Source organism: Colius striatus, chromosome 6 (assembly GCF_028858725.1).
Source record: "Colius striatus isolate bColStr4 chromosome 6, bColStr4.1.hap1, whole genome shotgun sequence".
Classification (NCBI taxonomy): Eukaryota; Metazoa; Chordata; class Aves; order Coliiformes; family Coliidae; genus Colius; species Colius striatus.
In genome coordinates this window covers 15,983,359-16,007,688 of record NC_084764.1, presented here as the reverse complement: position 1 = coordinate 16,007,688, position 24,330 = coordinate 15,983,359, and positions in this window count along the sequence as shown.

Genomic DNA, 24,330 nt, shown 5'->3' with positions numbered 1-24,330 from the left:
AAGTCCTGACAGCAAACCTGCTCTGCCATGGGCTCCTCTCTCTGCACAGGCTCCCAGGTCCTGCCAGGAGCTTCCCATGGAATCGCTGACTCCTTCAGGCATCCACTCGCTACAGCGTGGGGCCCTACATGGGCTACGAGTGGATCTGTCCTTCATGGCGGCCTTCATGAACTGCAGGGATACAGCTGCCTCACCACAGGTCACAGGGGAGTCTTTCTTTCAGGGCCTAAGCACACTCCTCCCCTTCCTTCTCCACTGACCTTGGTGTCTGCTGAGATGTTTTCACATTCTCACTCCCTGTTGCTGCTGCAGTTTAGCAACTGCCCAGCAACTTCTTCCACTTCTCAAATATGTTATTCACAGAGATGTTACCCCAGTCACTAATTGTCCAGGCCTGGGTTAGGTGCAGGGTCCACCTTAGAATTGATTGGCCCTAGCCCTATCAGCTACAGGAAAAGCTTGTGGTAGATCTTTGTTTAAAGAAGCAACCCCTGTAGTCTCCCTGCTACCAAAAACCTGGCCCAGGCAAAACCACTACATCCACGTAGATATACCACCCAATTCTTTCAAATATTTAAAAATATTAAACTCAAAGTATCTTTTATTGAAGTAAATCATGATAATACCTCAATTTAAAATGGCTAATTATTTAATATTCAGATTGTCAAAACCTGAACTAGAAATTAATTCTATGACTAACCTACCTGTTTTATCATGCCTGTTTCTGAACATTTTTTGCTAAAATATGCCTACCCATCAGCCATTTCAGCAATGAAGCATATCAAGTTTTCAAAAAACTTACGAGGACTTAATGGTATTTTCCATCTGCCTGATGCAATACACTAGAGTCTGAACCACTTGAAGATGAGAATTAGGTTAGCTCCATCAGATGTGGCACATCTTTGTCTCTTCTACTCATCTGAGTGAACTAAGGCATGAATTTGAAGTAATTTTGCCCCTAGTAGCCTGATTCCACATGCAAAAGAACGCAGAATTTTGACCCAGAATGGAAAGCCTGCACCCTTCATAATCACTGAACAGAGACTTAACAATATTTAAATTTTTGCTCACAAGAACAAGAGTAAATTCCTTTACTTCAAAGCTCAGGGCAACATACTTTGTTCAGGTTTCATCCTTCATAATCTATACCTCCCATTCATCATAGAATCATAAATTCATAAAATCATAGAATCATAGAATGGTAGGGGTTGGAAGGGACCTCTAGAGATCATCTCCCTGCAGAAACAGGTCCACCTAGATCAGGTCCCATAGGAACATGTCCTGGTGGGTCTTGAAGACCTCCAAGGAAGGAGACTCCACAACCACTCTGGGCGCAGCCTGTTCCACTGCTTCATCACCCTCACTCCCTTTGTGTTCCAGCTTCATCCCATTACCCCTTGTCCTGTTGCTAGCTACTATAGAAAAAAGGGATGTCCCAACATCCTGACACCCACCCTTCAGATATTTATAAGTGTTAATAAGATCTCCCCTCAATCTCCTCTTCTCCAGACTAAACAGTCCTTTCCTCATAGGAAAGATGTTCCAGTCCCCTGATCATCTTGGTGGCCCTGTGCTGGACTCTCTCCAGCACTTCCCTGTCCCTCTTGAGCTGAGGAGCCCAGAACTGGACACAGTACTCCAGATGAGGCCTCACCAGGGCAGAGTAGAGAGGGAGAAGAACCTCCCTTGACCTGCTGACCACACTCTTCTTGATGCATCCCAGGATGCCGTTGGCCTTCTTGGCCACATTGCTGGCTCATGTTCAGTTTATTATCAATCAGGACTCCAATGTCTCTCTCTGCAGAGCTGCTCTTCAGCAGTTCGACCCCCAGACTGTACTGGTGAATGAGGTTGTTCCTTCCCAGATACAGGACTCTGCCTTGTTGAACCTTATGAGGTTCCTCTCTGCCCAACTCTCAAGCTGGTCGAGATCCCGCTGAATGGCAGCACAGCCTTCTGCAGAATCAGCCAGTCCTCCCAGTTTAGTGTCATCAGTGAACTTGCTGAGGGCACACTCTGTCCCCTCATCCAGGTCGTTGATGAAGATGTTGAAGACTGGCCCCAGAATCGATCCCTGTGGAATTCCACTGGCCACAGGCCTCCAACTTGACTCTGTGCCATTGATCACCACCCTGTGGGCTCTGTCATTCAGCCAGCTCTTGATCCACCTCACTGTCTACTCATCCAAGCCATCTTGCTTGAGCTTTCTGATGAGGATGTTACGGAAGACAGTGTCAAAAGCCTTGCTGAAGTCATGCCTACTGTTGGTGTAATTTCTAAAAACAGAACTTGAACTCCAGTCAATGTAAAAGACTGCACAGCAAACACTAAAATGAAATTATAATAAACATAAATTAAGCCTTTCAAAGTTATTTTTTCTTTTATTTCTATTCACTCTCTAGAGTGGAAATAAAGGTTTATTTTCAGTTCAAGTCTTCTAGCTATAAGACAAATTTTGTTCAATAAGTAAATGAAATCTCAAAACCTGATATTTCATATAGACAGAAATATCTCAAAACAACTATAGTGTAATTTTAAAATATATATATTTTATGAAAGTATATATATTTTTAATACCAGTGAAATATTAAAGCAGATTGGGTTGTTTGGTCACTAGATGTCAGTTTTATGTGTAATTAATGAAGCAAAATTACCACAAAAGTAGAACTTCCTGTTAAGAAAAGGTAGAGGAACTGCTAACATAGTGAGATTTTCTTGTAATTACCTATTTAGAAAAGTATATAACCTGTATTATGATGATAATGCAGTTCATCAGTGAATACAAACATCAATAAATGGATAAATAACACAGTCCTCATGTTATTTTCATAACTGTTTTAATATAATTTCAGCAAAATATTAATTTAATTGTATAATTGGTGTCCTAGAGTATGATTATTGCACCTACTAATAGGTAGTTTCCTGCTATAGCTGTTGAATACAGAAACTGTTTTCAGTCTTTTTAACAACATTTGAAAATTTTATTATTTTATTTTCCCTTTTCCCTTCCCTTCCCTTCCCTTTTTTTTTTTATTCTTCAAGAAGGACATTTTAAAAAGCAACTCCTGTCTATACTTATAGTCATTTACTGGTTATAAAATTGTGATATTCTGTATTTCACTTCCTAATTGCTATAAGAATAAAAGCTTTTTTGAATTCAAGGTCTGTGATATCCTCTTCTTCTTTTTACACTGAAACTTATATATTTATGTATTATTACAAACTGGTGATTTTATTGGTGCTCCCTAGTTCTTGCTGTAGGACATATTTCTGTGACATGCTCCTGCTTCATCTGCCTCTATTAATTCAAGATCTTGATCAAGATAAATTATGATCAAAAGGACTATATTTTGCAGAATATACTATTTCCAAAGGGAGAAAACTCAGTATTTTTTGTATCATTAAGGTGAAGCACAAATACTATATCTGATCTGTACTGTGCGTGCTTTGAGTTTGCTTCATGGGCCTATCTCTGAGAGATTACTTTAGTAAGAGACAAACCCTTCAGGCCACACTTAGAGTGAGTAGACTCATTGCAAGTGTGACAGGAAAAATTGTAGGTTATTTTTGCATAGTAGCAAAATCTAAATTTGAAAACAACTTTCACTTACTATGGTGTTCAAAATAGCAATGTCAAATACAAAATTGCAATCATACAGAAAGAACTCCCCACTGAAATGAATCTATTTAATGTGTTCCCATGACAACAGCATGTGATATTAATTATTTTGCCCCATTTTTGACATATCATAGGTATACATGCATCTTCTTAAAATTACAATATCAAAGTTTTCGTCTTTTTCAGCCTTGCAAATACATATAGAAATGTTCATCCAATGTACCTATAATCAAGCTTAGGCCAGTGACTAGGAGAGATGCCAAAAGAGTAGTCTCACTATAAGTAGCACAATACTCTTCCTATAAAAATGAGATTTTAATCTGTGTGATAGAATATTACTCAATACCAGTGAGGATGAAAATTAAACAATGTTAACCTTCATAATACTTTTTAAATGGTGAAACTGTGCTGTATTTATATCAATACCTTGAAAAAACACTTATGTGGTCTAATTCTATTTTTGTTTATTTTATAAAGTTCAGACAGTCTGAATAAAGATAATAGTAAAAAGTAGCTCTATATAACACATATCAAACATTTTATCATTTCTAAGACTTTTTTTTTGTTTTGTTGTTGCCATCCTTCTATTAGTCTTTCACTCTTTGAAGCCAAGGATCATAGAACACTTACGAAAAGACTGCACAGTATGCCTAACTGTGATGAGTTTGTATGGAGCTGGTTTTTCACTTGAGAACTGGAGAAGGGGCTGCAGAGCTGTCCCCATACATAATTCTAGAAACCTCCCCCATTTCTGAGTTGGACCCATCTCTGGGCTGGCCAGGTCAACTTGGTACCACTACCACCATTATATAAGAAGAGAAATCTGTAGTGCAGAAGATGGAAAGGTGGGACAAGATGGAGACGACCACACAGAACTCACGGTCAGGGAGGAGGAATACCAGACTGAAGGCCCCACCTGCAGCCTGCAGTGAGGGAGCTATCCCACCTGTTCCACCTGCAAACTATGGAGAGTAATGACAGGACCAATGGTTGTCAGCAGTTCTGGGAGGACTGCCCACCTGCCCTGAGTTTCATTTTCTTCTGCAAGTTGAGTAGTCTTATCAGCCTTGCTTGGGAGTGTAAGAGGTGAGTGAGCCCTCCCTGTTCTTAGAGAGTTCTAAAGGTCATTACTACTTTTCTCTTCTCCATCCTTGCCAGGAGATGGAGGAGTGAGTTCTTTGTTCATGGTTCTTTGTTCCCAAATGGACTAAAATCACAATACTAACAAAGTAATCATTCTGATTCCACTAATCATACTGACTGAATTACAGAGCCCAGAGGGTGGTGATCAATGGCACAAAATCAAGTTGGAGGCCTGTGGCCAGTGGAGTTCCACAGGGATTGGTTCTGGAGCCAGAAGAACATCTGAAGATGTTCAGCATCTTCACCAATGATCTGGATGAGGGGACAGAGTGTACCCTCAGAGAGTTGGCTAATGACACCAAACTTGGAGGACTGGCTGATTCTGCAGAAGGCTGTGCTGCCACTCAGTGGAATCTCGACCGGCTTGAGAGTTGGGCAGAGAGGAACCTCGTGAGGTTCAACAAAGGCAAGTGCAGAGTCCTACATCTGGGAAGGAATAACCCCATGCACCAGTACAGGCTGGGACTGACCTGCTGGAGAGCAGCTCTGCAGAGAGAGACATTGGAGTCCTGATTGATAATAAACTGAACATGAGCCAGCAGTGTGGCCAAGAAGGCCAACGGCATCCTGGGATGCATGAAGAAGAGTGTGGGCAGCAGGTCAAGGGAGGTTTTTCTCCCCCTCTACTCTGCCCTGGTGACTGTGTCCAGTTCTGGGCTCCTCAGCTCAAGAGAGACCGGGAATTTCTGGAAAGAGTCCAGCACAGGGCCACCAAGACAATGAGGGCATTTGAGCATCTTCCTTATGAGGAAAGACTGTGGGAACTTGGGCTGTTTAGTCTGTAGAGGAGGAGACTGAGGGGGGAATCTCATTAATATTTTAAATATATAAATGGTGGATGTCAGGAGGTTGAGGCATCCCTTTTTTTCTATTTTATCTAGCAACAGGAGAAGGAGTAATGGGATAAAACTGGAACATGAAAAGTTCCATTTAAACATAAGAAAAAACTATTTTACTGTGAGGGCGAAAGCCCCCTGGCACAGGCTGCCCACGTAGAGTTGCAGAGTCTCCTTCTCTGAAAGTCTCCAAGACCTGCCTGAATGCGTTCTTGTGAGATCTGATCTAGGTGGACCTGTTTCTGCAGGGATGTTAGACTAGATGATCTCTAAAGATCCCTTCCAACCCTACCATTCTATGATTCTGTAGCTTATGGCAACATTAAAAGTTGTATTATAATTAGTATTGTGAAGAAAATAAAAAGACTAAGCTCCTGATTATTTGGTAAGAGTACATTTTTTTTAGTATTTATTAAAATAGGAACATTTTTGAGATGCCGAGACCTGAAAAAAGTAATAAAAAGTGGATGACATCTATATTCATATAGTGGTTCTGCCTGAGCCAGGTTTTTAGTCACATGGAGGGGCTACAGGGGTGACTTCTTTAAACAAAGATCTTCCAGAAGCTTCGACGTGGGATAACTAAGTTTGAGGCCCTGTGCTGGAGCTATTTGTGGAGAACTGCAGCCTATAAGAAGGACCCACACTGGAGAAGTTTGTGGGGGACTATTTTCTGTGGGAGGGAGCCCACATTGTAGCAGTGGAAAGTGTGAGGAGGCCTTCCCCTGAGAAGTAGCAGCAGCAACGTCCATCTGTAATGAATGAGGGGGGAAGGAAGGAAGGAAGGACAGTCCCAGGAAGAGGGAGGGGTGAGGAAAGGTGTTTTAAGACGATTTTATTTCTTATCTCCCTCTTCTTATTTTTCCTTTAATAAATCTGTTCTGGTTTAGCAAGGAGCAGCTTTTGGCTTAGTAACAGGGGGAGCGGGTTGCAGTGAAGACCCGGTAAAGAGTTTGCGGACCCTCCCCCGGCTCCTGGGTCCCACCTCCGGCCCGCCTGGGCCAATCTGGCGCCTCTGGGATCACTATTTAGGGGACGGGAATTTGGAATGCGGGTCAGGAGGTGTAAGAGGGATACAAGATGGAGGCGACCACGCGGACCCTTCAGCCAGAGGAGGAAGGAAGGAGGAGCAGTAGACCGGAGACCCTTCTGCAAGCCGTGGCGGTGTGGAGGTGTAAGAGGGATACAAGATGGAGGCGACCACGCGGACCCTTCAGCCAGAGGAGGAAGGAAGGAGGAGCAGTAGACCGGAGACCCTTCTGCAAGCCGTGGCGAGAATGCAAGCTGTGCCCCTGAAACCTGTGGAGATCCGTGGCAGGACTGAGAGCCACCAGCAGCTCCATGTGAGTGAGCCCGGACGGGCGAGGGACTGTGTGGGGAGACGGCCATGGCCCAGGCCGTGTTGGAGAGCCTGCACGCCGCAGAGCAGCCCCACACGAGAGGCAGAGAGGAACTGCAGCCTTTGGAATGGGTGCACGTCGGAGCAGCCCGTGCAGGGCTGCCATGCGTGTGAGTTACCCCACGGACTCGCAGGGAGGACTGGTGCGGAGTTCACCCGTCCTGAGGAGGGACAGACGGCAGAAGCTATTGGGAGCAGACTGACTGAGACCTCCACTGCCTGCCCCCCCCGAACCATTCGGGGGGGGCAAGGTAAAAACCCCGGGATCAGGGCTCTGAGCCCGGGAAGAGGGGAGGTGTGGCGGGAAGGTGTTCTTAAAAAGGCTGGTTGGACTCTTCATTGACGTATTCCTCTGTGTTGTTTCGTTTTGGTTATGTTTTGGGTTTTTGTGGGTATGTTTTAGTTGATGTTGCATTAAATTATTTTCTGTTTTCTTCCCCAAACCGAGTGGCCTGGTCTGTTTTGTCCTGAACCTTAAGCGGCAATTAAGCCCTCCCTGCCCTTGAGCAATTCTCAGCCTCTTCGGTACTTGAGGCTAATCGTGGTCTTTGTTCCCTGATGGGCCTAAACCACGACAAAATCAAATCTTTTTCTCCCCAAGTTGAGTCTGTTTTGCCCATGACTCTAATTGCTAAGCGATCACTCCATCCTTTTCTCAACTCACAAGCCATTTGTTATATTTTTCTCTCTCCTATCTAGTTTAGGAGGGGGAGTGATATTATGACTTGGTGGACACTTGGCTAAACCACCACAACTCGTGAACTTTATGAAAAAGCAGAAACAGTCTCTCTTCCCATTTGAGCTTGAATGTTTTTGCTTTCAATGGCTGTTGCAGTAGAACCAGTGTGACCTTGTTGAATCTCATTTGTTTTTTGCTCTTTCCTAATGTAGATAAGCCTTCTTTTTGGCTATCATTGATTTTCACTAGAACAAACTACAAAGTAATATAATGAAACATTCACATACAAGTTAATGCTGTCACTGGCAAGAATCTGGAGTTTTTTTAAAGCAGCCTTCCAATATGAAAACAAAATTCTAATGTAATGGAAAGGAAAAAGTGTGGGTAGAGATCTTGGTTTCAAATATAAACACAGAGGCATAAACAATTATGTAGAGAAAAAGATCTAAAACTTAATAACTCCAAAGACTGATTTACTAGTATAAATCTGGAGATGCATAAGTAGCATTCATTATTTTTTTTTTTTTTAAATTTCAGTTCTCTATATTTTAACATAATGTCCTGGTTTAGGCCCATCAGGGAACAAAAGACCACGATTAGCCTCAAGTACTGAAGAGGCTGAGAATTGCCAAAGGGCAGGGATAGCTTAATTGCCACTAAGGTTCAAGACAAAACAGACCAGGCCACTCGGCTTGGGGAAGAAAACAGACAATAATTTAATGCAACATCAACTAAAACATAACCTTAAAACCTAAAACATAACCAAAATAAAACAACACAGAGTAATACAACAATGAAGAGTCCGACCAGCCCTTTAAGAACACCTTCTTGCCTCACCTGCCCTCCTCCCGGGCTCAGAGCCCTGATCCAGGTGTTTTACCTCCTCCCCCCTGAACGGCTCGGGGGGGGGGGGGGCGCGCAGGGAGTGGGGGTTTCAGTTAGTCTATTCCCGATAGTTTCTGCCCTTTGTCCCTCCTCAGGACAGGTGGGCTCCGCACCCATCCTCCCTGCGAGTCCGTGGGGTAACTCTCACAGATAGCAGCCCTGCATGGGCTGCTCCGATGCGCATTTATTCCAAAGGCTGTAGCTCCTCTCTGCGTCTCGCGTGGGGCTGCTCTGTGGCATTCAGGCTCTCCAGCACAGCCTGCACCATGGCCGTCTCCCCACACAGTCCCTTGCCCGCCTGGGCTCACTCAAACGGTGCTGCTGGTAATTCTCAGTCCTGCCATGGGTCTCCATAGGTTGCAGGGGTACAGCCTGCGTTCTCGCCACGGATTGCGGAGGGGTCTCTGGTCTTCTTCCTTCCTCCTTCTCTGGCTGAAGGGTCCACGTGGTCGCCTCCATCTTGTATCATTCTTACACCTCCTACCAGCACTTCAAATTTCCGTCCCCTAAATAGTGATCGCAGAGGCGCCAGATTGGCCCAGCCGGGCCGGAGGTGGGTGTGAACCCTGGAGTCGGGGGGGGGGGGGGGGGGGGGGGGGGGGGGGAGAGTCCCCAAACTCTTTATCAGGTCTTCAGTGCAACCTGCTTCCCCTGTTACTAAGCAAAAGCTGCTCCTTGCTAAACCAGAACACATAATTATAACTTAGGAAATAAATTCAAGTCCTTAATAACCTATATCTTCCCATTTTATCTGAAGATTGCACTATAATTCATCTATAACACTATTCTCCAAAATAAAATCACCTTGACGTCCAAAACAGGTTTGTGTTTATCTTTTGTGACCTCTAGGGTACAAAACCTGAGGAAGATAATAGTTTTTAATGATTCTGATCCACTGTATTCTTCCTTCAATACATTTTGGTGTAATGCAAACAAAAGAAACTCTCACAATTCAATCTTGTTTAAAATATCAATCATAGGGTATGTTTTCCCAAAATAGGATTAATAATAATAAGTGAAAAGTATTCATACCGACAAACTTAAAATTTTGGTTACCTATGTTATGACCTAGACTCCATAGGCTTCTTTTGCAATTTATGGAGAAAGAAAATACTCTTTCAGAAAACAATTCAGTACATAAATGTTATGTTCCCGATTGGAAACATTCTGCAGAGGAGCTGCCAGTTGTACATGTAAAAGGGATGTAGATAGACTGGACAATTAACTTGTGTCCCTAGTGTTAAGTATTATGAAGAGCTGCCTAATTTTTTTCTCTTAGGGAACTATCTCTTTGCCACTGCTTAGCTTTTCAATTTATTAGGTTGTACTGATCATGAAAAATTCAGACATTAGTGGGTCATATTTCCAGAGCATCTACTCCCACAGAAGCCTGGAAGATTTCTATGACAATACTGAGGGAGAATTGAAGTTATTTTAGTTTAAGCAGCCTTTATCTGTTTTTTCAGGCAGAAAAAAAAAAAAATCAGACGCATCTAGGTTTTTGTTGTTACTTCTGTTTCAGAACTCAGGATCTCAAAGCTTTTGGGAATTGTCATGGTTTAGCAAGGAGAAGCTTTTGCTTTGTAACAGGGGGACAGGGTTGTAGTGAAGACCTGGTAAAAAGATTTTGGACTCTCCTCCGGCTCCTGGGTTCACACCCACTTCCGGCCAGGCTGGGCCAGTCTGGTGCCTCTTCGATCACTATTTAGGAACGGGAATTTGAAGTGCTGGCAGGAGGTGTAAGAGTGATACAAGATGGAGGCGACCACGCGGACCCTACAGTCAGAGAAGGAGGAAGGAAGTGACTTGTGGAAAAAGACGCTATAACTCAAAGAGTTATAAAGAAGGTATGTTTATTCGGTGCCGGGAGCACGGCGGGGGGTGGGAGGGGCGGGGGATCGCTCCACTACAAATGTGTGCACCCTCGGCAACTTGCCTGGCATATTTGTTACAAAGATACAAAATCATATGATGTCATCATCCACCTAGACAAAGACACAACCTGTCCCCGATTTCGCATGTAAATTAGGTCTTTTCTTCCTTTCATTTGCGTGGTGTCTCCCAGTAATAGTCCTGATGGTCTCTGGGGCCTTGGGAGATGAAGGCTAGTAAGTCCTGAGGCTTTGTCATCCCTGATGTTTGTGCAACTTTAGCTATCACTTGGCCCCTCACAGAACCAGTTTTTGCCTTCAAGGAAGTTGGAGGACCCCGGAGGTATCGTGTAAGGGGATAAGCACAACCTTTTTACAGCTTGTGTATGAATTTTGTCCTGTTTGAAAAACAAGCTTTATACTATTGTGATGTTAGTATAAGGTTTATTAATACATGTCACTATAAAGCTCCACATCAGAAGGAGAAGCACTAGATCAGAGACCCCTCTGCAAGCCTTGGCGAGAATGCAGTCTGTACCCCTGCAACCCATGGCAGGACTGAGAGTTACCAGCAGCTCCATGTGAGTGAGCCTGGACAGGCGAGGACCAGTGTGGGGAGGCAGCCATGGTGCAGGCCGTACTGGAGAGCCTGCGCACCACAGAGCAGCCCCACACAAGAGGCAGAGAGGAGCTGCAGCCTTTGGGATAAATGCATGTCGGAGCAGCCCGTACAGGGCTGCCATGTGTGTGTGAGGTACCCCATGGACTTTCAGGGTGGACTGATGCAAAGCCCACCTGCCCTGAGGAGGGACAAAGGGCAGAAGCTATCAGGAATAGACTGACTGAAACCCCCACTCCGTGCCCTCTGTGCGGGCTGCTCTGACACCAACTGTTTGGTTACTTTCTCCCTCAGTGGGAGGTGAGAAGAAAACAGGAGGATCAAGAATGAGAAAGCTTGAGGGTTGATATAAAGACAAATAGATTGTTTACCAATTAATATTGCAGGCAAAATAGACTTGTAATGGAAAAGGTCATGTTTGTTAATCAAATCATGAAAGAATAGTTGTGCAAGGGTCATTGTAAAAGTCTTGTAAAACTTTAACCATAAAGTTTCTACGATGTGAACAAGTGCAGTTGGATAAGAGCCAAGAGAAGAGTTCATGAGTGGGCCACTAGAGGAAGACTACTGACTTCATCCCAGCGACCACCCTACGACCACCAGGAGGCAGAAGAAAACCCTCTGTTAACAAGACGGGCATACGTGCAGAGTACACCAGGGAGCGATGCACCTGACCGATAAGGACTGCATAAAAAGACCATGATACTGGGGGGGGGGGGGGGTGGTCGCACGCTGTTGGTGGAGCAGAGTCTCCTGGCCGGCCAGCGCTGATTGCTTATTTGCTGCTTACTTAATAAATTTGATCCATGAGTCACTTAAATTGGCTAGGGAACTTTATCACAGCAATTTATAACAGACTCAACCTGAGTAAAAATAGGTTCATATCCTTCCAGCTAAAATAAATAAAAATTTAGTTAGAAGCTTAGGTATTGGGAAAGAAAAAGACAGACATTAATCCAATACCTTTCCTTCACCATCCCCAGGTTCAAATTCAGTCCTTTGCCCTGGTCTTTGCCTCAATTTCATTTCTCTCACTGCCCTCTCCACTCAGCACTTTATGCTGTCAAGCGTGTTTCTTAACTTTACAATTTACATGTAATGAAAAAAATTTCATTCCATATTCTCAGAATTCCCTATTGAAATGTCTCATATTTTTGATCTTCTAAAATTTGTTTTTAATATTCAAAGTGGTGAGTTTTAATGTAGGGTTTGCTGCATCTCTTGTCTCCAAAGTATAAATAATTTGCAGTGGCTACTCCACTTCTTGATAAAGACTGCTGATTCATATTTGTTGCATTTCCAACAGCTCCAGGGATAAGCGCATTCACAGAAAATATACCAGTTTTTTAAAATTATTATTATTATTCCCATGTAGACTTCCAATATTTCTTTTTCTTTTTTTCTAAAGTGAAAGTAACCTAAAGCTGACTTAAAAAAAATAGCTTCCCAGTTTAAGCAAAGAGACAAATCACTCTACCCACTTCTGACATGATCACTTACAATTTAAAGTGTGTGATGTCATACTGTAATCTGAAAATTACTACCGGTAATGGAAGCGGAAATGGAAGAAACTAACAAAAAAAAGCCAAGCATCAAACCATTTGATAAAATTGTTGAATGTTCTGACAAATTCAAGACACATTAGCGTGTTTGAGATTATGGACATTTGGAAAAGGAGTTTTTGTATACGATCTCAGTTGGTACTTTATGATTTCAATCCTACAGTAATGGATTAAATCTGCAGTTTCTTTCAACCTTCTAAAAATGTACCACCTAGGCACAAAGTGTACCTTTTTGAAAAATGTGGAAAACTTTAGCATGGCAATATTTTCTGTAAGAGAAGACATCAGTCTCAGTACTAGGTACTATAATCATTATATTGAAGAAAATATGTTCCCTAAAGTAAGGAAGAGGAAAGAAAAATACTAATTTCACAGTCTCAGATTTGATTCTCCCCTTCTCTTGTATTGCAGGTTGCCTGTTAACGTCTGTATGAAGTGAGCATCAACTACTGCCATGTTAAGATAGTAGCTTTTAATACTCCCTTTGCCAGGTGTAAAAGACTGCAGTATCTTTAGATTACAGGTTTTATTTATGAACAAAAAAAATGACTGATTCGTATCATCTCGCAATTATATGCCACTGCAATCCACAGTTTGGTTGCCATAGCTACCAGTTACCTGCTAAAGACTTGTCCTTCTAGGAATTCTTTAGAAAATGAATATAACTAGTGAAATATTGGCACTTTTTGAGAATCACATTTCTGAATAACAAGAAAATATTAATTATTGAAAAGAATTATTTTTAAAGTTCATCAGAGCTGACAATACAAAAATAATGATATCAAGTGGTTATTCAAAATTTAGAAATAAAACTGACCTGGCAGACCATGTTGCAGCAGTTGAAAGCTTCTTAATCTTACTCACAGAGTCTAGCAGCACAGTAGATCGTGAGCTGAGGTATTCAGAAGGAGATTTAGGGATTAGTCACCAGAGCAAAGAAATGGGGTCCTAGGTCAGGGTAGAAGATACTGTAAAATGGGAAGAACCCACATCACAGCAATGACACCGATTTCTGTGCACCTGACACAAACAGCAGCACTGGCATCCTCGGCACCAGCCCTCTGCTGTAGCTTGGCAGACCAACCTAAAACATGTGCCTCCCAATTTGCTAGAGGCTTTCAGCTCTACCTTTTATAAGTAGCATCTGAAAAGTAACCTGCCCTTACCTGGAGAATTAAGTTTGACTGTTCAATATCCTCTAGGCCCCTCAAACCCTAGGAGAGTAACCTGTCTGGAAATTATAATTTCTCAACTAATTGGCTTATCTTTCTCATAATCTATTTGCATGCATAAATGTATTGACTTTAATTCTTGTTTTCCTGCTTTGTATTACATACTGAATTGCTGAAATCATTTCACCTGGGTAAACCTCTTGCCAGTTAACTGCTGAATGCATAAGCCAGATATTTCTGCATAAGTTTTTTATTAAAAAAGAGAATCAAAGTCCCAGCTGAAACCCCCAAAAAACTCACTACCCCCTTCCTCTCCCAATAAAATTTTAAAAACCCTTCAAACCCAAGAACTTCCCATTAATGCAACTTTGGCAGAAGCTGAAGGAGAAAAAAATACAATACAAATACAATACAAATATAGAAAAAGATGTTTCTAATGAGAGAATAGATCATGTAAAGGAAAAGTTTCAGCTGCCGCACAGCAGCAAGCAGAAAGTTTTTGCTGGGAGAAGGCATGCTCAGTACATGTAATTAATTATTTGTTAAAGATGAAAGATGTTGTATATAATAAAATATGGAAGTTCTATCTAATTTAGTGAATCAAAATAAGTTTATAGACAGACTCTCTCAGAAATTAAAAATGTAACAATATCAATACATAACACTTAAAAAAACTTTTTCCTCTGATTCTTAAACAAGTTTTTAAGAACTGCAGGAACCTGATGATTTCTTTATTGGGATATCTGTCTAGATTTGTGATTAAAAGAACAAGTTTCAAGAGTTCAAGTTCCAAATTAAGATATCATCAGAAGCATTAAGCTTGATGGAAAGGGTCAGTTCCTGTATTTCATTTGGGTGTTTGGATAGGACTATAAAGGTAGGATTTTATAGTCCTCTTTATCCATACTAGAGTGTTGTCTGATATTTCTAAAATATTTGAGGAAAGAATATAGCTAAAATATGACGGTATAATTTTGTTGGTGAATTAATGTTCTTTTTTCATACATAACATTCTATGTATAAATATTTTTTAATCCAGATTTGTATTACTATGATTATTTTGTGAAAATAAGCTCATACAATTTCATATAGATATTTTTACTTTTTTTTGTAGTGTTTATTATCTGTTACATTTTATGCATCAGTTGATTATTTACAAGTATTCCAGTCTTTATATTAGCCATACACTGCTTGCACACCAAGAAATTTACGCTTTAAGTATACTTACCTAATTCATACGTATTTTTAATCTTCCTTTATGAAGATTAAATGGCTGTTAATATCTATTATAGAAAACCTTACACATTGAAAAAATCTAAGTTACTTAAACAAAATAATCCTGATCTTGTTTTTTCCAATAATAGAGATTTCTGATGCTACAGCTCTTCAATAGATTGATTCTTCCATTCTGATGCCTCAGAAATGAGTAAAGAAAAAACCCTGCGTTTGAAAGAGATAATAACTTGATTAGCCTTCTTTTCCGTGGAAATGAAGGGGAGTTTGAATGTAATAAATTTAAAATATGTTTGATTAATTGCCATGAACAGAAATGAGAGTAACTTGTATGATAAAGTCAAGAGACATAACTGCAGGCTTGAATGGGTATATAGTATTTCAATCAGGTATGTTGAATCTATTTACGTCTAAAATTAATTTGGCCGGGAAAGCATTGGTACCCATTAATATAATGTAGAAGAACAACTGTTCCTGTTCAGCAAATATAGGTGACAGAGATTTCAATTTAACCATATTTTTAAGCACGAAAATTTTGTGGCCAAATTTGAAGGTAAAAGTGTCAATGTAGCACCCTAAGTCTCAGACCTTGCTGCAGACATACTGCAGTCTTAGTCAAGGTTCTAAATTGCTTTATCCCATTAAATTAATTGTATTCAGAATATTTTCAGTCCTTCCCTAAGAACACTGCAGAAAATAATTCAACTACAACTACTGTTGAAAAGCCCTACAAGCAAATTTATCTAAAGACAGGTTTGCAATCACATAGAATCTAATTATTTTAAATTACTAAAAATATATTAAAAAAAAAAACAAACTGAGTAATTCTGGATTCTTTTGTAGGTTCCATGTAGCTGCAAAAAATTAAGAATGTCAAACAATTTTAAAAGAACTTGTGGACTAAAGAAAAAAACTGTAAAGGGATTCCTATGCGACCTGATCTAGGTTGACCTGTTTCTGCATGGGGGTTGGACTAGATGATCTCCAAAGATCTCATCCAACCCTACCATAGAAATATTAAATCCCATATAAAATAGATGTATGACTTGAATTTGAACCCAAATTACATGTATTCCTTCATTAACTATTCATATTTTATCCTTCTTTGCAGATGGATGGATGCTTTAAATTAATAGATTGACTTAAAAAAGAACAAATAAAACCCCCAAAATTGAAGGTTTTACCTTTTCCGTGGGCCAGCTAATACTATAGATAAATGTGTGTGATTAAACAGAAATCGTGACTAATTTATAAAACAAAGAAAAAAGGGGAAAAAACATTGTTACCTTAATAATTGCAAAAATAATCAGTGTATAAATACCTTTCTGCTATATCTATATAGACCATTTTTACAATCTATATTTTTCGATAATAAATTAATAGAATTAGTTATTATTTTTAACAATAAACAGAGCTCTCTCACCCCTATAGTACCCTGAATATGCTTGGGATGACAGTTGTTAACTATTAAAGTAATTAAATATTGAGAAGATAAAATGGTGAACACTGTATCTTGAATAACTTGTAATAAGAATTGCTAGAGAAACTTAGAAATGTATTAAATGGAAATTCCAGTTCAGCACACTAAGACAATATACAAATTATGTTCAACAATTCAGAGGCTGTGCAGTATGTTCTGATATTTGGTTTCATTTCCTGTGACTAAAAGTATCTGTAAGTTACCATACCTTTTCCAACAGAAGTGATGTGGGGAGAAAGGGAAAATAAGAAAGCAAACTTCTACCATAAGAAGAAAGCAGCAGAAAGATACCAGTTTTGGTGTAATGTTTCTTTACTGGTTTTCTTTCTTTTCTCAAGAATTTATCTTTTTATTAAATTAAGGGTCTCTACATTATGGTTGACAAGTGGCAAATTTCTGAGTCTCAGACTTCTTGAAGATATGCAAGAACTGTAGCTCTGTGTCTTAGATCTGTATCTGCTATTTTTGCTTGTTTGGTTGACTGGTTGTTTTGTTGAGGTTTTTTTAATGTGAGCCAAAACCCCTATTTTCTGACAGCAGTCAGAAAAAAATGCTTATGGAAAGACGGTAAGAAGCAGAGTAATTCTTCTGTATCTTCTCACAGTGCAGTGTTTAGTGGGCTTATTGAGACAGAAACTACAATAGCATCTTCTATAGTGACAGTTACTGTTGGACCTGTCCTACATGGGGGCATCTCCTACCTAGTTTAATATTGTTTACGTTCCTGGTCTGGGAAAAATTAGTGACAATAAGTTCCACAAATTGATGACACATGGAGTGGGGAGTCTTCCTTGGTTTATATCTTGTTATTTCTTCATTTCCGTATCTTTAATTCCTTCAATGGAATAACATAATCTGTAAGTAAGAAAAAAAATCTTTACTGATTAAGGTTCTCCAAATTTAATCAGAAAAAGTGTCATAGTGTTCCAGCTTCTGGATTAGAAGTAGAAGGCTTTTAAAGCTCAAACCTCCTGTCTCTCTGAAGGCTCATTCCCAAATAGCTGTGTAATGCCTTATATTGTCTCCGTAACTGATTCGTCAGAACTTACTATAGCTACTGGCATCACATAGACAAACATTCTGAACCCTATATGTTGATATTCATTAATTGAGAGTCCTAGATGCATGCATAAAAAATTAATGTCTTAAAATATTACAACTCTCTTTTTTTCAATGTGGATATCTTTAATCCATCTCTATAAACTACTTCGGGGAATACGTTTATCATGCAGATACATTTCCATATGTCTATGAAATCATTTTAAAGCAAATGATATATTTTGAATGGTTAAAATCTTTCCCATCTATCTTGTACTAATCATCCAACATGGCATAGGTTTCTGAATGACACACATTCTCCTTGGATTTGTCTTTGTCGAGACATAATAATTATGAGGAAATCATTAATGAAGAATGGTATTTGTCTTCCTGCCAACACATTACCTTGACCCACAGTGCCACAGATAATATGGTTTCTGCTTCTTCTTGGGCCTTCCATAGTCACCTGTCTCAAAGTCAATGGAATGATTCAATAGTGAGGAACTATAACAAACATCCAATTGAGGTAGCATTTCATAAAAAGCTGTGATGGCAACTTTACAAAGACAGCAAAGAAATGCAGCTTTTTAACTGAACACTACCTGACAGATTCAATAATCAGGGGAAAGCCTTAATTGATGACATTTCATTAGCATAATGAGTTGAAGCTGGGAAAAGAGAGTCTCTTATTAATTAATCAAACAAAGCAAGAACTGTTTCAGTCCCATACTTTCTGCCATTTTCCATTAATCATAAGACTCTTTATTAAAATAATTTCAATTCACTAGCTGTGGGAAAAATATTGGCAGAGTGGCATGCTCAAGTGAGCATACTTACACAGGTATGGAACACATCAGAAATTCATGTTTCTGAACTTAAACTCTCATCTCTGCAGGAACTGCTGATAATATTTCTTCAAGAAACACCAGACCTCAGTAGCCACTGGTATATGGATGAAGACTGTCTCCTCTCTAACAATCTGTAACCTGGCTGCAGGTGTTTAATCATCGGGGTGACTTTTTAGCATAACTTGGAATGCAGGAGCTATGCTATTTGCTGTCAGAATAACATTTTTACACACTCTGCCAGGTACTGGACAATTTTCCTTGTTTTTCCCAGCATTACTTTCTCTGTCTTTTGTGTTGCATTTTAAATATATAAAGAAAAGTAAACCCAAAAATACTTAAGAGCTCAAGTTCTGCTTTTTAATTGTTGTAACATTTTTTATTTTCTTGAGAAAATTTTCAAGCTGTGATGGTAACTGCCTCAGTAAATTGTTAGTAACTTGGAAAATGAGGATAAGTCAGGAGACTTCCATGTTCCATGCAGACATTGTTACTTTCTACCTGTAGGATACCATTACATAGGAAAAAAAAAATCTAAAAATCTGAAAATCAGGGAAGTCAGAGATTTTTGGTTTTGGTTTACAATAGTGTGTTGTGGTTTTGCCCAGCCAGCAATAAAGCACCATGACATAGCATGACGGAGGCCCCAGTGAGATGGGAGATAAAAAAGATATCCAAGGATATTGTGGATCAAGACAAGGGCAGGGAGGGCTCACTGCTAATTATGGTTCCAGGCAAAACAGAATCCACTGCTCGACTTAGAGAGGAAAGTAAGAAAGGTTTATTCTACTACCTACAAGAAACTGAACAGAACAAAAAGCAAAACCAGAACAGGATGATGAGAAAATTACAACCAGCACTTTAAGATCTCCCTCCCCCATCCCTCCTTTCTTCCTGGACCCAGCTCACTGCTTCCCATATCTCTACCTCCTCCCCCCTCAACGGCTTGGAGGGATAGGGAATGGGAGATGTGGTCAGTCTCTCACAGATGGTCTCTGCCACTTTTCTCAGAAGGACGACTCCTTGCATTCTTCCCCTGCTCTGATATGGAGTCCTTCCCACAGGACACAGTCCTTAATGAACTTCTCTGATGTGGGCTCTTCCCAACATCTATGGCTTCTTCAAATAAAGAGTTCCTCACATGGGATACGGCTTCCCCTGGGCATAGTCACTGCCCCTGGCACGGGGTGTTCTACAAACTGAAAAAAAATCTCAGCATCACCACTCTTCTCCACAAGATGCAGGGGAGTGTCTGTTCCAAACACCTTCACCCCTCTTCCCTCACTCACCTTGGGGTCCACGTGGTCACTTCTCTCTTCTCCAACTCCTTGCAACACCACCAGCTGGAAAAAGAAGGAAGAAAAAAACAGCAAGAAGGAACAGGAAGCACCCTTCTCTTCTGACTTCTTCCTAAAGTGATTGCGGAGGGAACCTAAATTGACTGAACCCCAGAAGTAGGTCTGACTCAGAGCTGGAGAGAGTTTTGAGCAACCAAAAAGCTGCATATTAAACTTCCATAGTTTTTATTATTAAATTTATTATTGACTTTTTAAAAGACAGAGATCCCTCTTCTCTCATGCAGGTAGTAATTCTAAGCATAGGCTAGATAATCTCATGCCTTCCCTATGAATCTCTAGTTCTTACTTAAAACTAGCTCAGGTTAAGCAAAACAAAGAATAATTTCATGTGGAGATCCTGTTGCAGTTTAGGCTTTCACAAAGATTTCTTTGGATAGTTACTGATGAGGAGATGGCTAAAGTGAGATCGGATACAACCAGAGTACCTGCTAGTTAATGCATACGTTTTAGAGGACAAAAACCTTGATCACCTTTCCTACAATAAAATGCATTTGTTGGCTAAGTTTCAAATGGAGTTCTGTTCTTCCTGCACTTTGGCTACAAGGTCAGCTACAGTATTGGACCTTTGAGATACTGTAAATATATTCCTACTAGCTTTTAGTAATTGCACAGTCCTTTCAAGGACTACAGAGCTACAGAGCTGTGAAACATAAGGGATATGTTTTATGGCTGAAAACTTTGTTGCAAAGAGGGTTAAGGGTTTGATAAAGCTCCTTATTCAAATATATCTTAGTGTCTAAATACCATTGAAAATCTAGACCAAAATACTTATCTAATTAGTGGGTGACATTTCATTTATTTTCCAATTTAAAATATAATCAATAGATTAAGGGACTGATTTTTAATAAGCTTCAAATTTAATGGAGCAAGATCACAAAAAAAAGACATTTAGAGGGGCTGAGACTGTAAGTGCTTGTCATTGTACTTGCATATTGTTACAACAGATAACAAACTCTAAAGACAAATTGATAGTTAAATGGGTTATTTCATACTCTAGCATCATTTAATTTAATATTGATGGGATTTGTACAATAGATAGACATTTCTGTACTAGCCAGGTTTATTTTCAGTACTAAGGTTCATGCACTGCAGGTTTATAGAGTTGATGCAGTACAGTATATAACAATATAAAAATTGCAGTTCTGCAGGTTTTTTTTGTCTGCTTAGTATCTAAGCTTTTATGATTTTTTCTGGTGCCAGAAATGACACAATTATTTTTGACATCTTCATAGTCATTGCAGAATTGTAATTTTTTCCTTAGCCTCAGAAATTTTATGTTACATTTGAAACTTCTTGTACTATGACTTAAGATGATATTCTGTTTCTCTATATTGAAATGCATAGCATTCTCACAATTCACACAGAAATTAATGATATTCACACAACTAGCATGCAAAATCTTTTTCAATTGTACCATTGATGGCAGTGAAGCAAGAGTGTAGAACTAATCAGTTTAGGAAAAACTTTTTCACTGAGAGGCTTGTTAAGTATTGGAACAGGCTGCCCAGGGAGGTGATGGAGTCAGCATCCCTTGAGATATTTAAAAGATGTATAAATGAGGTGCCAGGGAACATGGTTTAGTGGCGGGCTTGCCAGTTTTAAGTTAGTGGTTGTACTTGATCTTAAAAGTCTTTCCCAACTGAAATGCTTCTATGGTTCTATGAATGGATTTAGTACTCTCAGCTATGGATAAAAAAGTGAATCACTAAAAAGTAATACCTTATGTTGTTGTGAAGGCAATAATCACTCAAAGACATAGAGGGTCTAAGTAATGCACGTGCAGAGACGTACAGGGGCAACGTAGTACAACCACCAGAGCTGACTCAAAGCCACCCTTCCTTTGCTAGCTACCTCCTTATATGCTGCTTCTGCCCATGAGATCACCCAGGGCCCAATTGATTAACTTGCAGCACCTGTTTCTGAAGTAGCATGCCAACTGCATTAACTTATCCCTACCATCTTTATTCAAGCTGGCTGGTCCAAGCTACGTCTGTGCCTACAATTCCCCCCTTTTTCTTTTTTGAACCAGCCAGCCTTTAGCAACACATTTCAAAATTAAAGGTACATGAAGAAAACATAAATATTTTTACCCATGGCCATGAGTTTACAACAAAAGGTCAATAACAGCTACATCGCTGAACAATACAATACAGAAATCCATAAAGTCAAAATAAACAATCTGATATGTGTTGGTAGGAGGGACGCACACTGGCAGGAAGGGATGAGGTCTTGGTAGCTCCACTGATATTTCTTTTTCCTGATGTAGTTCTGGACTTTTCTTCAGATCCTTTAGCATCCTGATCTGTGAGCATTATCAATAAGATGGAAGTATCTCTTCATCTGTTGGTCATCTTAAGTTCTTTAATTCTTTTATAGCTGAAGGAATTTACAGCAGCCTAAGTGGTGCCACAGTTGCGAGGGTTTATATTTTAATAGAGTGATGGATTGAGGGTGGATCACTTGGTTCTTTCCTCAAGATTGTTTTTGCCATTGGTCTTACAGTTAAGTCCTTTCTGTTGATGTGGCTTGATCCATTTTGCCGGAATCCATCGGGGACCTTGATCTGTAATGACACAAGCATAGCCTCTTCCCCACGTTAACAGATCTGCAGGTCCTTGCCACTCTCCAGTAGTGGGATTCTTATACCAAACTTTAGGTTTGTCAGTAAAATCCGAATCCTGACTCATTTGGGCAAAGTGTGTTAATGCCGGTGGTTCATTCCGGTTTGCCACAATTCTGAGATGATTCATTGTATAAAGGGCTTTCATTAGTCTGTCTTGAGGACTCACCCCCTCTTCCCCCGTTTTTTGTTTTTCTAGAAGGCCTTTTAAGGTTTGATGTGTCCGTTCAATAATGGCTTGACCGGTGGAATTTCCTGGGATTCCAGTAGTATGTTTAACACCCCATAAGTTTAGAAACTTACGTGTTTTGCTGGCTATGTATCCCGAGCCATTATCAGATTTTATCTCTCTTGGAACACCAAGGACTGCAAAGCGACTCCTCCAATGTCTTATGACGTCTCGAGAACTGTCACTAGTTAAGGCTGTGGCCCAAACCATGGCTGAATAAGTATCAATAGTAACATGTATATGTTTAAATACTCCAAAAGGAGCATAGACAGTGATATCCGATTGCCATATACCTAATGGTGCCAGACCCCTGGGATTGACTCCTACTCCTAGGCCGATTTGATTCTGGCATGCAGGGCATGTGGAAACAATACCCTGAGCGTCCGATATGGTCAGGTCAAACTGCTTCGCCAGCATTTTCGCACTTTGATGAAAAAAATCGTGCGATCTTTGGGCTTGAGAAAATTTGTCAATTATTGGCCCCGTAGGTATCAATAAAGGAGCTGCCACTATCTTGTCAACAATTTCATTGCCAACTGATAGGCCATCTTTTAAGCCCGAATGGCTTCGAATATGTCCAATATAATAAGCAGTTTGCCGTTCATTTATCTGATGCCATAGTCGCAGAAATAAGTTATACAAATTCTGATTAGAGATTTCTTTCAACAGCGCTCTCTCTAATCGAGTGACAGCATCGACCACATAGAGGGAATCGGAGATGATGTTTAATGGGACGTCTGACCATTTCTCAAAAGTTTTAACTACAGCCATCAGTTCCAGCAGTTGAACTGAACTGCCTGGGGAGTGGACAGTTAGATTTTGCCATTTTCCATTTTCCCACCAAACCACTCCTGCTTTGGCTTGGATCTTACTGGCGTCGGTAAAAACAGTCAGGCCTTTAACAGGTACTGCTGATCTCAACGGCCAGTCTTCCATTTGAAATTTAACAGGAAACAATTTATGGGCCGGATAATGATTATTTATAGTTCCTGGATATGACAATAAGGCCCACTGTAATTCATCAGATTGTTGCAGTGCCCAGTTCAAGAACTCATCTGTGAGAGGAACGAAAATGATGTCTGCCTCAATCCCTGCTATTTCCAGCAGACGTTTCCTGGCCTTAACTATTATTTTTGCAATTGCCTCAAGCCTCGTGGTAATTGTTTTTTGTAAATTATATGGCAAAAATATCCACTCCAAGATCCTCAATGGGTCTTTCGCTACTGAATCCCATTGCATCAAGATTGCCATTACATGCTGGTTTTGACTTATCACAGCAATGTTAATTGACAAGTCAGGATCATATCGGTGACTGTAGTTATTGACTATCTTGCTTCCTATTTTTTCTATTGCTTGGATTTGCTGCTGAGACAGTCTTCGCGCACTATCAGCCTCTACTGAGCCCTTTAACAAAGGCATTAGTGGCGCAAGATCCTCATTTGTGATACCACATATGGTCCGTACCCATTGGATATCACCTATTAGCTTTTGAACGTCTGTTAAGTTAGCAATATCTGTTTTAATTGCCACCTTCTGAGGATAAATGCGCGCATCAGTGGTAATATTACCTAAATATTTCCAAGAGGCGTGCATTTGTACCTTCTCTGGCGCGATCACCAACCCAGAGATGCTTAACTGCCGGTTCACTTCTTGTAGAATGCGATGCTGGTCCAGGTCTTTTCCTGCAATCAAGATATCATCCATATAATAGTAAAATAAGACACGAGGATATTTTTTGCGCA